This window comes from Dendrobates tinctorius, unplaced genomic scaffold (genome assembly GCF_039654945.1).
Source record: "Dendrobates tinctorius isolate UK_male_01 unplaced genomic scaffold, ASM3965494v1 ptg000046l, whole genome shotgun sequence".
Classification (NCBI taxonomy): Eukaryota; Metazoa; Chordata; class Amphibia; order Anura; family Dendrobatidae; genus Dendrobates; species Dendrobates tinctorius.
In genome coordinates, this window is record NW_027361714.1 from 81,455,144 (window position 1) to 81,471,775 (window position 16,632).

The following is a 16,632-nucleotide window of genomic DNA, read 5'->3' on the forward strand; positions in this document are numbered from 1 at the left end:
CTGGAAAACAGACAAAAATGGCAAAAAAACATCCTATCACAATATAAAATATTAAAGAACATTGGAAAATGTGAATAAAACAACAAAAAAAACCCGAAAAAAAATTGAAAGAACAAATCAGAAAAATCGTACTAGACTTCAGCACTAATTGTATTGTAGTATAAGATTCTGTCATATGTTAACTCCCTTCAGGGTTCTTGTCTGTCTTTTCTGCAACTTAAAGATCCAATATGTTTCTCTATTTAAGATTTTCCTCCTCAGGTCACCACCTCTAAATGGTCTGAAAACTTTTTCCATCCCTATGACTGGTGCTGGTATTTCCACCATGTATAACCTTGCTGTGTTTGGTAACTGCTGAGATGTTTTGCTCAGTGGAACTACTATTTGTATGCCTGGTATTATCCGTTTCCCTTGTTCGTGTTACCTTGTTGGTCTGGTGGGTGTACTGTGGTGCACTACTACTCCCCTCTTCCCTGGATGGGGGAAGGGTACAGATGGAGGGCGGATTCAGGAGATAAGGCAAGGCATGTGACCCTGGCATTTTCACCTTTAGAAGTAACTTGGGGAACATAGTGAGCTAGGGCGACCCTTAGAGTTAGGGAAGGAGCTCCTGGTCTCGGGTTTTAATTCTATTATAATAATCTAATCATTCTTCTAAGACATTACTTAAAAAGTCCCTTCTGTTCTCTCTCTAATCTATTTTTTTTACCTACTTTCGTTTTGAGAATCCAGACTGCATGCTGGGATAGTGTAAGGAGGAAGACCGGGCTGCGGGTATATGTGCTGCGCCCGGTGCAGAACTGTCGAGGCTGCGTTCCCTGTTTCCAGGGGGAAGTAAACTACCATGTAAAAGTTTAGGGTCACTTAGAAATGTCCTTATTTTTGAAAGAAAAGCACAGTTTTTCCAATGAAGCTAACATTAAATGATTCAGAAATACACTATATATACATTGTTAATGTGGTAAATGACTATTCTAGCTGCAAATGTCTGGTTTGTAATGCAATATGTTCATAGGTGTAAGGAGGCCCATTTCCAACAACCATCACTCCAGTGTTCTTATGGTACTTTGTGTTTGTTAACCGTGTAAGAAGGCTAATGAATGGTTAGAATACACTTGAAAACCCTTATGCAAGTATGTTAGCACAGCTGAAAACAGTTTGGCTGATTAGAGAAGCTATAAACCTGACCTTCCTTTGAGCTGGTTGAGAATCTGGAGCATTACATTTGTTGGTTCCATTAAACTCTCAAAATGGCCAGAAAAAAAGAGCTTTCATATGAAACTCGACAATTTATTCTTGTTCTTAGAAATGAAGGCTATTCCACGTGAGAAATTGTCAAGAAACTGAAGATTTCCTACAACGGTGTGTACTACTCCGTTCAGTGGAAAGCACAAACAGGCTCTAACCAGAGTAGAAAGAGAAGTGGGAGGCCCCACTGCACAACTGAGCAACAAGACAATTACATTAGAGTCTGTAGCTTGAGAAATCGATGCCTCACAGGTCCTCAACTGGCAGCTTCATTAAATAGTACTTGCAAAGCGCCAGTGTCAACGTCTACAGTGAAGAGGCGACTCCGTGATGCTGGCATTCAGGGCAGAATGGCAAAGAAAAAGCCATATCTGAGACTGGCTAATAAAAGGAAAAGATTAATATGGAAAAAAAAGAACACAGACGTTGAACAGAGAAAGATTGGAAAAAAGTGTTATGGACAGGCGAATCCAAGTTTGAAGTGTTTGGATCACACAGAAAAACATTTATGAGATGCAGAACAACTGAAAATATGCTGGAAGAGTGCTTGACGCCCTCTGTCAAGCATGGTGGAGGTATTGTGATGGTCTGGGGTTGCTTTGGTGCTGTTAAAGAGGGAGATTTGTACAAGGTAAAAGGCATTTTGAGTAAGGAAGGCTATCACTCCATTTTGCAACTCCATGCCATATCCTGTGGACAGCGCTTGATTGGAGCCAATTTCATCCTACAACAGGACAATGACCCAAAGCACACCTCCAAATTATTCAAGAACTATTTAGGGAAGAAGCAGGCAGCTGGTATTCAATCTGTAATAGAGTGGCCAGTGCAGTCACCATATTTCAACCCCATTGAGCTGTTGTGGGAGCAGCTTAACCGTATGGTACACAAAAAGTGCCCATCAAGCCAAAGCAACTTGTGGGAGGGGCTTCTGGAAGCATGAGGTGAAATTTCTCCAGCAAATTAACTGCTAGAATGCCAAAGGTCTGCAATGCTGTAATTGCTGCAAAGGGAGCATTCTTTGACAAAAGCAAAGTTTGAAGGAGAAAATTATTATTTCAAATAAAAATCTTTTCGAACCTTGTCAGTGTCTGGACTACATTTTAAATTCATTTGGCAACTCATTTGATTAATAAAAGTATGAGTTTTCATGGAAAACACAAAATTGTCTGGGTTACCACAAAATCTGGAATGGTAGTGTAATAGGGGACCGGACAGGCCCCATGACCCAGGAAGAGGGGGCGTGTTTAGTCAGGGAACCTGACCGGAAGCAGAGGGAAAAAGCACGCAAAGCTGCAGATAAGCCCCCGCCGCCAGCGTGCAAGCAGCAAAGCAGGCAGCGCGCTCCGTACCCGAACCGCCGGCGCTGCGATGGACTGTAGCAGACAGACTCGTGACCTAGAGGCAGAAGGTGAGGCCAAGAGGAAGCGCACACGATGGCAGACAGTTTTGGCGTGGGCAGGCGACGTGCAGCAGGCTGAGAGGAGTGCTCCATCCCTAGAGCACCGTTGCTGCATAGGCCTGCGTTTGGTTACTCCTGCCATCACCAGCGGGGACTTGAGGGAGAGGAGTGCAGTGTGCCTGGTGACTACCAGAGAGCAAGGTGCTGTATGCTCCTTATCCGTGAGTACAGCGCACGTGCCACATAAAACCAGGTACGGGACAGATACTTGCACCCTGATTTGCCAGTTTATACTTGCCGGTCTACATGGGACCCGGACAGTGCTGTTGCCTTAATTGTCTCGATCACATCTGTTATAGAACCTCCCAGCACTCCAAATAGGAGATGCATGTATGATAGTTGTAATGTGAGATGTATGCCCTTAATGCAGCAATTGACCAGCTGCCCCCCCTGGACAGAGGTAAACGAGATATCCCACTTCTGACCTCCCCCCACCTTTCATAGAAAAAACCCTAAAATCAATACTTTATTGTAAAAAGACCCAAAAAGGTCACACCACAAGGTGACCACAAGACCAAACAAAAACCATGTCCAATAACATCCAATTGCATAAAAACATATAAACATATAATAGGGGAATTCTAGGAGTCCCTAATACAGTCTAATGCTCACTCCTTCCTTGCCACGGAGGTTGGCACCCTAGGGGGGACGTTGTGGCGCCCCCGCTCAACAATGGCTATCCCTAGGGACCCTGTTATACCCTGCAGCCACTAGGGGATCCCTTCCCTGATACTAAAGGGACCCCTAACATTAAACAGAGACCAACCTACAATAAGGAGGACCCTAATCCCCAAAAGGATTAAAAACATAAGGAACACATTAATATGATGGCATTATGGTGACAAGAGCCAAACAGATATAGGCAAAGAGATCCATATATAATATATTCTGTCTCATCAAATTTCAATTTATGTGAAATTAGGTCTTATGGCACAAAATCACTATGCAAGCATAAAGATAGATCCACAGCTGGTAATATGTTTGATCAAATCCAATAAAACAATGTGGACCGTATTTTGCATATATACCGGGTGAGTCATAAAGGACGGATGTATTTGAAGTGGCTATAACTCACCACCAGGTGGAGGTAGAGAAGTGCGGGAGGCGGGGTTATGTTTGTGAGGTGAAAGCATTGTTTTTATTTTAGTTTCAGTTTAAGCTATGGTGCCGTGGACGATAGAACATCGCGTTTTTGCGTACGACAGTTTTGTCAAGAATAATGAGTGTATCACAGCCGTTCAGCGTGAGTTTCGGCGTCATTTCAATATTCACAGAAATCAAGCTGTTCCCGCTCGTAACACTATCCTACGTTGGGTTGAAGCACTCCGTACACGAGGTACACTAATGAACAAACGACCACCGGGGGCTCCACGAACGGCACGTACCGCTGCACAGCCCTAAGGTAACGGTGTGGTGCGCTATGGCCAAATATGGCGTGATCGGTCCGTACTTTTTCGAAGGCGATAATGGCAATACTGTTACCGTGAACTCACAACGTTATATCGCCATGATAAATAACTTCTTTGTTCCTGAGTTACGACGGCAACATATCCCCATCTCTAGTGTGTGGTTTCAACAAGATGGGGCAACGGCCCACACAGCCGGAGCAACAATGAACGTTCTTCGCCCTCTCTTCCCTGGTCGCATCATTTCCAGGTTTGGCGATATTAATTGGCCTCCTAGGTCCCCAGACCTGTCCATGTGCGATTATTACTTATGGGGTCACCTCAAATCACGTGTATACAAGCTTAAGCCTCGATCATTACAAGAACTGAAGGAAGCTATTCGAGTGGAAGTTGCCCAAATCGACAGAGTTGTGTTGGAACGTGTTGATGCCAACTTCCAAGAACGCCTTTGGAAATGCATCACTGATAATGGCCACCACATGGCAGATGTTGTTTTCCACACTTGAATTTGTCAAATGCTATTAGTATACGTAACCAAATCTGTGAATACATTTATATTTAATAAATATTTAACGATTTTATGATTAGTTTAAAAACGTCCGTCCTTTATGACTCACCCGGTATATTAAATGTGAGATTACAACCCCTGAGCTTATAACCACTGAATTGTATGATAAGTCACATAAGTCCCTATACAGATATCAAAAGTGGAATGCTCAAAAGTAAATAATCATCACATAAATAACCAAAATCCTGCATGAAAAAGTAACAATAATTATGCCACTAGATTAGATATCGGGTACCATTAAAGACATAATACAATGCTCAGTAATCAATGCTGCAGATACTCTTCATGTCAACCGCCATCTGCCATATAGGTAAAGCGCCTCAACGCGTTTTGCCCCATCTGGGCTCATCAGGAGGGCCGATCTCAACAACAATTGTGTCCTGATGTGGTATAGTAAATGTGCTGGCATGATACCCCTTATTTTATAATTACCGCCACAGCGTTCGCCAGCTCCGGACGCTATGTAGGGACACACCCCCTTAACCCTTCTGCGCATGTCCGTTCTCAAAATGACTCAACCATTGGTTATACAAAGTGTCTCATTTACTTCCTCTCATCAAGTGCGCATGTTACTCTTTCATTAGCGCACCTGTCATAGGGGGTATAACAAATCCCACCCAAGCCCCGTCATTAGAATGCGCTTACCGATAAGGAAAATCGCGCCAATTCCCGGGGGATGCATATGTATAAACCGGAACTTATATTAGTATTTCCGGGTGAGTTTAACCTAGCTCTTACTGCGCATGTCGCTCTTTCATTAGCAGACCTGTCCTTGGAGTTCCACCCACGCCCCGTCATCAGTATGCGCTTACCAATGGAACATATTGCGCCAATGCCCGGGGCTTACATATGCACAACCCGGAACTAATAGTAGTGTTTCCGGGTGAGTCCAAGGTGGCTCTCACTGTGCACACTCGCAGCCTCTCGGAAGCACAATCGCTGCATCTATGACACACAAGTGTCTACCGCGCAGACTCCTGCTGGAAAGCACCACCATTATGAATCCCCATTACTGCGCATGTCCCCAACCGGCCATTCAATGCCCGTGTTCACATCGTATGCACAGTGCCCAATGGGAACCGGCAGGATGCATCCACAACCAAGGCATAAAACCAATGGGTGCACACAATCTTTCATTTTTATGATGTAATTAGCAAGACAAAAATATACTAATAGCCCCATAATCAGCATACATTTAATGCCCGTGTTCATCTCATATATAAAGTGCCTAATAGACACAAACAAGATATATCCATAATCAAGGCATAATGTTAATGGCTGCATAAAATCCTTTGTTTATGTATATTTTACTTATAATCTGGTTAAACATATAAAGGAGCTCACAGCCCCATAATCAGCATACATCCGTGATCGTCCATTATTAGACCTCAAATCATCATGATGATCATCTGGATGGTCCCATAAAGCGGGGTGTCAGGTCCCAAATGGTATAAGGGAACAATAATTGTCAAAAGGAATTTTTCATGGTAGATCCATGAGGGTCTTTATCTTAGACCCTAACAAGAATTGGAAAACAATCCAGTCTCTCGTATTGGTCCTCCTTGAAACTATGTCTGGGTTAGTATAGAGCAAGCCTTCTGTCCTCACTAGAACTATATAAAGGATAGTGTAGAGCAAACCCATGAATCAGGATGAAAGATCACAAAAAACAGGCAAAGGACAGTTGTTCATTTAATCCCTTTGGTTCAAGACTCTCCATCCTAAAGATCCATTCACACTCTCTTTTAAGGATGGTTTTATCAGTGTTGCCTCCTCTGGGGTTAATATTCACTACCTCAATAATCGTGAACTTGACCTCAGCAAGGGAATTTTTATGGAATAAATTCATATGCTTAGCCAATGGGGTATTCCTCCCATTCCTAATGTCCCCCATGTGCTCCCCTACTCTACGTCTAAATTCCCTTTTCGTCTTCCCTATATAATCCTTAGGGCAAGAACATGTAGCCAGATAGACCACTCCAATTTGAAAAATCGCGTTGGTAAAAGGTCTTCCCCATGGCAGCACTACAAAAGAACTTATTAGGCTTCATCCATCTACACAGGCTACAGTCCCCACACTTGAAAAAACCAATAGGTTTCCTCTCAAGCCAAGTACCCTTCATCTCCGGTCTCTTGTATTGACTGTGCACCAACATGTCCCTAATGGACTTCCCTTTCCTGAATGTAATATTAGGGCGTTCACCTATCAGACTTCCAATATCCGGATCTAATCTCAGAATATCCCAATGTCTTGCAAAAATTCTCCTAACTTCTTGATGTTTATCATCAAATGTACCTATGATTCTCACTATTTCAGATGTTTCCCATTCAGTACGGTTCTGTAGGAGTTGCTGCCTATCCGCTCTTTCGGCAAATTTTAATGCTGTATCCAAGACATGTGTCGGATATCCCTTTTCTCTGAATCTATTATACATATCCCCAGCCTGGCTATAGAAGAGGTCATTCCTCAAACAATTTCTCCTCAATCTGAGGAATTGGCCTTTAGGAATTCCTCTCTTGAGAGGGACAGGGTGGTGGCTCTGCCAATGAAGTAGACTGTTAGTACTTGTAGGCTTACGATGAATTCTCGTTGAAATATTCCCAAAAGATTCTCTCCTGATTTTAATATCCAAGAAAGCCAATTCTTGCTTCTCAATTTTAAAGGTAAATCTGAGATTAATATCATTGTGGTTAAGCTCATTGACAAACATCTCAAATTGTTCTTTCGATCCTGACCATACAACAAAAACATCATCTATATAGCGATACCACATAGAGATGTGTTGCTGCCACCACTTAGTGTCACCTCCAAACACAATGGTCTCCTCCCACCAGCCCAGGAACAGATTAGCATACGACGGGGCACAGGGACTCCCCATCGCAGTGCCCTTGAGCTGGTGGAAAAACTTACCGTCGAAGGTGAACACATTATGAGTGAGAGTGAAATTGAGAAGAGATGATACAAAGCTATTATGCTTTCTACAAGCAATTGATCTTTGCTGCAAAAAGTACTCAACACTCCTGATCCCTTCCTGGTGTGGGATACTACTGTATAATGCTTCTATATCAATAGACCCCAGCCAGGTACCTTCCTCAAGATGAATACCTTCCAATTTTAATAGTAGGTCCGACGTATCCCTCAAATAAGAGGGAACAGAGATAACAAACGGACGCAAGATTTGGTCTACATAAATCCCACAGTTTTGTATCAGGAAATCCACCCCTGAGGCAATTGGGCGTCCTTTCAAAGGATCTAAACCTTTGTGCACTTTTGGAAGTGCATAGAAGGTCGCCATCATTGGAAACTTAGGTACAAGGAAATCTGATTCGGTTTTCGAGATTAATTTATTCAACAAAGCCTCATCAACTAGGGTTCTAAGTTCTGCCTTATAGTCCATTAGTGGACTTACCTTCAGGACCTCATAGGTGAAAGCGTCCTGCAGAATATTTAGGCACATCTTGCGATATTCTAGATGATTCATAATCACAAGGTTACCACCTTTGTCAGATGATTTGATAATCAAATGATCATTTCTCTTCAGACCCATGAGGGCATCCCGTTCCCCCATCGCCAGATTCTCCTCATCATCCCAGTTAGTTCTTTTCATAATCATTTTGAGATCTCTCTCAACTAGTGATGCAAAAATGTCAATGTTCTTAGTATCCCCTTGGGGTGGCATCTTTTCACTCTTATTTTTAAGTTTAGTAAAGGGACCTTTTCCATCCTCTGGGATATTATCATTCTCTCTGAGGAGGCCCATGAGTGCTTGATAGCTCTCAATGTCCTCATCACTGAGGCCTTGTCTATGGCACTCCTCACGGTCATTATGTCTGAAAAATTTTTTCCATTTTAATTTTCTGCAGAACAGATTGAGGTCCTTAACCCACTCAAAACAGTTATAACTGTTAGTGGGGAAAAAATTTAGCCCTCCTGATAGCACATTAGATTCTTCTTTACTTAAGGTGTGCGAGGACAGATTTATAATTTGACCCTTGATTAGTTGAACCGGGTTCTTAGATGATAACCTGCCCTCGCACCCCGCTCCAAAAAAGAGGAAGAAGAGGATAAGGGTGTAATGGAGGAGGGGGCAGTCAAAGAAGTTGGTCCCGCAGGTACCGATGACACATTTGCTTTTGAGTAAGATACCTCTTGTCTCATACCACCCCTGTATGACCCCCTTCCCTTTCTTCTCCCCCTTCCACCCTGCCATCTTTGTTTCGGGAAAGTACCTCTGAATAATGGTACACTCCCAGATGTATTCTCTGCTCTCTCTGTGTCTGAGGCTTCCAAGTCAGACGACGATGCCTCTGACTGTCTTTCTGTTTGAAAATTGAAAACTTGGTTCTCACTAAAATCCCTCAGATCCCTTTGAAACTGAAGGTGTTTTCTTTCCTTCAGAAGGGCCTGATATCTTTCCACAGAGGTTTGTAACAATCCTTCCCTCCTGGCAAAATCAGAGTCTGTTTTGTGCTTGAGAACTCGCTCAATTAGTGTATTAGGTTGGCTATTAGATTACTCAAATATTTTCTTTTCTTCTTCTAGTAAGATTTGCATGAACCTTAATGATGCCTCAATAGATTCCTTTGTCCAAATATTCAAAAATTCAGGTGAGGCAACTCTTTGGGAAGGACTAATATTGATTCTAAGCCCTCTTGGTACAATCCGATTTTTCAGATAATTTTCCAATGTCCTAATCTCCCACCAGGACTTAAGATAATTTTTATAGCCAATATATATTTCATTAAACAGATTCTTTAATGCCTGTGGGCCAGTATTACTCTCTATAGTGCCACCAATATTGAATGCCTGATTTGCATCCTCTAACCATGTATCCGAATTCAACGGACCTGTCAAAAAACTGGCCATTCCAATTCCGAATTGCTAGAAAAAATCAGTGTCAATGTCAAAGGGTCTCAAACCAAAAATCATAGAAAAAACCCTAAAATCAATACTTTATTGTAAAAAGACCCATAAAGGTTACACCACAAGGTGAACACAAGACCAAACAAAAACCGTGTCCAATAACATCCAGTTGCATAAAAACATATAAACATATAATAGGGGAATTCTAGGAGTCCCTAATACAGTCTAATGCTCACTCCTTCCTTGCCGCGGAGATTGGCACCCTAGGGGGGACGTTGTGGCGCCCCCGCTCAGCGATGGCTATCCCTAGGAACCTTGTTATACCCTGCAGCCACTAGGGGATCCCTTCCCCGATACTAAAGGGACCCCTAACATTAAACAGAGACCAACCTACAATAAGGAGGACCCTAATCCCCAAAAGGATTAAAAACATAAGGAACACATTAATATGATGGCATTATGGTGACAAGAGCCAAACAGATATAGGCAAAGAGATCCACAGCATATAATATATTCTGTCTCATCAAATTTCAATTTATGTGAAATTAGGTCTTATGGCACAAAATCACTATGCAAGCATAAAGATAGATCCACAGCTGGTAATATGTTTGATCAAATCCAATAAAACAATGTGGACCGTATTTTGCATATATATATTAAATGTGAGATCACAACCCCTGAGCTTATAACCACTGAATTGTATGATAAGTCACATAAGTCCCTATACAGATATCAAAAGTGGAATGCTCAAAAGTAAATAATCATCACATAAATAACCAAAATCCTGCATGAAAAAGTAACAATAATTATGCCACTAGATTAGATATCGGGTACCATTAAAGATATAATACAATGCTCAGTAATCAATGCTGCAGATACTCATCATGTCAACCGCCATCTGCCATATAGGTAAAGCGCCTCAACGCGTTTCGCCCCATCTGGGCTCATCAGGAGGGCCGATCTCAACAACAATTGTGTCCTGATGTGGTATAGTAAATGTGCTGGCATGATACCCTTTATTTTATAATTACCGCCACAGCGTTCGCCAGCTCCGGACGCTATGTAGGGACACAAACCCTTAACCCTTCTGCGCATGTCCGTTCTCAAAATGACTCAACCATTGGTTATACAAAGTGTCTCATTTACTTCCTCTCATCAAGTGCGCATGTCACTCTTTCATTAGCGCACCTGTCATAGGGGGTATAACAAATCCCACCCAAGCCCCGTCATTAGAATGTGCTTACCGATAAGGAAACTCGCGCCAATTCCCGGGGGATGCATATGTATAAACCAGAACTTATATTAGTATTTCCAGGTGAGTTTAACCTAGCTCTTACTGCACATGTCGCTCTTTCATTAGCAGACCTGTCCTTGGAGTTCCACCCACGCCCCGTCATCAGTATGCGCTTACCAATGGAACATATTGCGCCAATGCCCGGGGCTTACATATTGCGCCAGTGCCCAATGGGAACCGGCAGGATGGTTTTGTGCCTTGGTTGTGGATGCATCCTGCCGGTTCCCATTGGGCACTGTGCATACGATGTGAACACGGGCATTGAATGGCCGGTGGGGGACATGCGCAGTAATGGGGATCCATAATGGTGGTGCCTTCCAGCAGGAGTCTGCGCGGTAGACACTTGTGTGTCATAGATGCAGCGATTGTGCTTCCGAGAGGCTGCGAGTGTGCACAGTGAGAGCCACCTTGGACTCACCCGGAAACACTACTATTAGTTCCGGGTTGTGCATATGTAAGCCCCGGGCATTGGCGCAATATGTTCCATTGGTAAGCGCATACTGATGACGGGGCGTGGGTGGAACTCCAAGGACAGGTCTGCTAATGAAAGAGCGACATGCGCAGTAAGAGCTAGGTTAAACTCACCTGGAAATACTAATATAAGTTCTGGTTTATACATATGCATCCCCCGGGAATTGGCGCGATTTTCCTTATCGGTAAGCGCATTCTAATGACGGGGCTTGGGTGGGATTTGTTATACCCCCTATGACAGGTGCGCTAATGAAAGAGTGACATGCGCACTTGATGAGAGGAAGTAAATGAGACACTTTGTATAACCAATGGTTGAGTCATTTTGAGAACGGACATGCGCAGAAGGGTTAAGGGGGTGTGTCCCTACATAGCGTCCGGAGCTGGCGAACGCTGTGGCGGTAATTATAAAATAAGGGGTATCATGCCAGCACATTTACTATACCACATCAGGACACAATTGTTGTTGAGATCGCCCCTCCTGATGAGCCTAGATGGGGCGAAACGCGTTGAGGCGCTTTACCTATATGGCAGATGGCGGTTGACATGATGAGTATCTGCAGCATTGATTACTGAGCATTGCATTATGTCTTTAATGGTACCCGATATCTAATCTAGTGGCATAATTATTGTTACTTTTTCATGCAGGATTTTGGTTATTTATGTGATGATTATTTACTTTTGAGCATTCCACTTTTGATATCTGTATAGGGACTTATGTGACTTATCATACAATTCAGTGGTTATAAGCTCAGGGGTTGTGATCTCACATTTAATATATATATACAAAATACGGTCCACATTGTTTTATTGGATTTGATCAAACATATTACCAGCTGTGGATCTATCTTTATGCTTGCATAGTGATTTTGTGCCATAAGACCTAATTTTACATAAATTGAAATTTGATGAGACAGAATATATTATATGCTGTGGATCTCTTTGCCTATATCTGTTTGGCTCTTGTCACTATAATGCCATCATATTAATGTGTTCCTTATGTTTTTAATCCTTTTGGGGATTAGGGTCCTCCTTATTGTAGGTTGGTCTCTGTTTAATGTTAGGGGTCCCTTTAGTATCGGGGAAGGGATCCCCTAGTGGATGCAGGGTATAACAGGGTCCCTAGGGATAGCCATCGTTGAGCGGGGGCGCCACAACGTCCCCCCTAGGGTGCCAACCTCCGCGGCAAGGAAGGAGTGAGCATTAGACTGTATTAGGGACTCCTAGAATTCCCCTATTATATGTTTATATGTTTTTATGCAATTGGATGTTATTGGACATGGTTTTTGTTTGGTCTTGTGTTCACCTTGTGGTGTGACCTTTTTGGGTCTTCTTACAATAATGTATTGATTTTAGGGTTTTTTCTATGATTTTTGGTTTGAGACCCTTTGACATTGACACTGATTTTTGCTAGCAATTCGGAATTGGAATGGCCAGTTTTTTGAAAGGTCCGTTGAATTCGGATACATGGTTAGAGGATGCAAATCAGGCATTCAATATTGGTGGCACTATAGAGAGTAATACTGGCCCACAGGCATTAAAGAATCTGTTTAATGAAATATATATTGGCTATAAAAATTATCTTAAGTCCTGGTGGGAGATTAGGACATTGGAAAATTATCTGAAAAATCGGATTGTACCAAGAGGGCTTAGAATCAATATTAGTCCTTCCCAAAGAGTTGCCTCACCTGAATTTTTGAATATTTGGACAAAGGAATCTATTGAGGCATCATTAAGGTTCATGCAAATCGTACTAGCAGAAGAAAAGAAAATATTTGAGAAATCTAATAGCCAACTTAATACACTAATTGAGCGAGTTCTCAAGCACAAAACAGACTCTGATTTTGCCAGGAGGGAAGGATTGTTACAAACCTCTGTGGAAAGATATCAAGCCCTTCTGAAGGAAAGAAAACACCTTCAGTTTCAAAGGGATCTGAGGGATTTTAGTGAGAACCAAGTTTTCAATTTTCAAACAGAACGACAGTCAGAGGCATCGTCGTCTGACTTGGAAGCCTCAGACACAGAGAGAGCAGAGAATACATCTGGGAGTGTACCATTATTCAGAGGTACTTTCCCGAAACAAAGATGGCAGGGTGGAAGGGGGAGAAGAAAGGGAAGGGGGTCATACAGGGGTGGTATGAGACAAGAGGTATCTTACTCAAAAGCAAATGTGTCATCGGTACCTGCGGGACCATCTTCTTTGACTGCCCCCTCCTCCATTACACCCTTATCCTCTTCTTCCTCTTTTTTGGAGCGGGGTGCAAGGGCAGGTTATCATCTAAGAACCCGGTTCAACTAATCAAGGGTCAAATTATAAATCTGTCCTCGCACACCTTAAGTAAAGAAGAATCTAATGTGCTATCAAGAGGGCTAAATTTTGTCCCCACTAACAGTTATAACTGTTTTGAGTGGGTTAAGGACCTCAATCTGTTCTGCAGAAAATTAAAATGGAAAAAATTTTTCAGACATAATGACCGTGAGGAGTGCCATAGACAAGGCCTCAGTGATGAGGACATTGAGAGCTATCAAGCACTCATGGGCCTCCTCAGAGAGAATGATAATATCCCAGAGGATGGAAAAGGTCCCTTTACTAAACTTAAAAATAAGAGTGAAAAGATGCCACCCCAAGGGGATACTAAGAACATTGACATTTTTGCATCACTAGTTGAGAGAGATCTCAAAATGATTATGAAAAGAACTAACTGGGATGATGAGGAGAATCTGGCGATGGGGGAACGGGATGCCCTCATGGGTCTGAAGAGAAATGATCATTTGATTATCAAATCATCTGACAAAGGTGGTAACCTTGTGATTCTGAATCATCTAGAATATCGCAAGATGTGCCTAAATATTCTGCAGGACGCTTTCACCTATGAGGTCCTGAAGGTAAGTCCACTAATGGACTATAAGGCAGAACTTAGAACCCTAGTTGATGAGGCTTTGTTGAATAAATTAATCTCGAAAACCGAATCTGATTTCCTTGTACCTAAGTTTCCAATGATGGCGACCTTCTATGCACTTCCAAAAGTGCACAAAGGTTTAGATCCTTTGAAAGGACGCCCAATTGTCTCAGGGGTGGATTCCCTGATACAAAACTGTGGGATTTATGTAGAAAAAAATCTTTTCGTCCGTTTGTTATCTCTGTTCCCTCTTATTTGAGGGATACGTCGGACCTACTATTAAAATTGGAAGGTATTCATCTTGAGGAAGGTACCTGGCTGGGGTCTATTGATATAGAAGCATTATACAGTAGTATCCCACACCAGGAAGGGATCAGGAGTGTTGAGTACTTTTTGCAGCAAAGATCAATTGCTTGTAGAAAGCATAATAGCTTTGTATCATCTCTTCTCAATTTCACTCTCACTCATAATGTGTTCACCTTCGACGGTAAGTTTTTCCACCAGCTCAAGGGCACTGCGATGGGGAGTCCCTGTGCCCCATCATATGCTAATCTGTTCCTGGGCTGGTGGGAGGAGACCATTGTGTTCGGAGGTGACACTAAGTGGTGGCAGCAACACATCTCTATGTGGTATCGCTATATAGATAATTTTTTTTAGTTGTATGGTCAGGATCGAAAGAACAATTTGAGATGTTTGTCAATGAGCTTAACCACAATGATATTAATCTCAGATTTACCTTTGAAATTGAGAAGCAAGAATTGGCTTTCTTGGATATTAAAATCAGGAGAGAATCTTTCGGGAATATTTCAACGAGATTTCATTGTAAGCCTACAAGTACTAACAGTCTACATCATTGGCAGAGCCACCACCCTGTCCCTCTCAAGAGAGGAATTCCTAAAGGCCAATTCCTCAGATTGAGGAGAAATTGTTTGAGGAATGACCTCTTCTATAGCCAGGCTGGGGATATGTATAATAGATTCAGAGAAAAGGGATATCCGACACATGTCTTGGATACAGCATTAAAATTTGCCGAAAGAGCGGATAGGCAGCAACTCCTACAGAAACGTACTGAACGGGATACATCTGAAATAGTGAGAATCATAGGTACATTTGATGATAAACATCAAGAAGTTAGGAGAATTTTTGCAAGACATTGGGATATTCTGAGATTAGATCCGGATATTGGAAGTCTGATAGGTGAACGCCCTAATATTACATTCAGGAAAGAGAAGTCCAATAGGGACATGTTGGTGCACAGTCAATACCAGAGACCGGAGATGAAGGGTACTTGGCTTGAGAGGAAACCTATTGGTTTTTTCAAGTGTGGGGACTGTAGCCTGTGTAGATAGATGAAGCCTAATAAGTTCTTTTGTAGTGCTGCCACGGGGAAGACCTTTTACCAACGCGATTTTTCAAATTTAAGACCACTGGAGTGGTCTATCTGGCTACATGTTCTTGCCCTAAGGATTATATAGGGAAGACGAAAAGGGAATTTAGACGTATAGTAGGTGAGCACATGGGGGACATTAGGAATGGGAGGGATACCCCATTGGCTAAGCATATGAATTTATTCCATAAAAATTCCCTTGCTGAGGTCAAGTTCACGATTATTGAGGTAGTGAATATTAACCCCAGAGGAGGCAACACTGATAAAACCATCCTTAAAAGAGAGTGTGAATGGATCTTTAGGATGGAGAGTCTTGAACCAAAGGGATTAAATGAACAACTGTCCTTTGCCTGTTTTTTGTGATCTTTCATCCTGATTCATGGGTTTGCTCTACACTATCCTTTATATAGTTCTAGTGAGGACAGAAGGCTTGCTCTATACTAACCCAGACATAGTTTCAAGGAGGACCAATACGAGAGACTGGATTGTTTTCCAATTCTTGTTAGGGTCTAAGATAAAGACCCTCATGGATCTACCATGAAAAATTCCTTTTGACAATTATTGTTCCCTTATACCATTTGGGACCTGACACCCCGCTTTATGGGACCATCCAGATGATCATCATGATGATTTGAGGTCTAATAATGGACGATCACGGATGTATTCTGATTATGGGGCTGTGAGCTCCTTTATATGTTTAACCAGATTATAAGTAAAATATACATAAACAAAGGATTTTATGCACCCATTAACATTATGCCTTGATTATGGCTATATCTTGTTTGTGTCTATTAGGCACTTTATATATGAGATGAACACGGGTATTAAATGTATGCTGATTATGGGGCTGTTAGTATATTTTTGTCTTGCTAATTACATCATAAAAATGAAAGATTGTGTGCACCCATTGGTTTTGTGCCTTGGTTGTGGATGCATCCTGCCAGTTCCCATTGGGCACTGTGCATACGATGTGAACACGGGCATTGAATGGCCGGTGGGGGACATGCGCAGTAATGGGGATCCATAATGGTGGTGCCT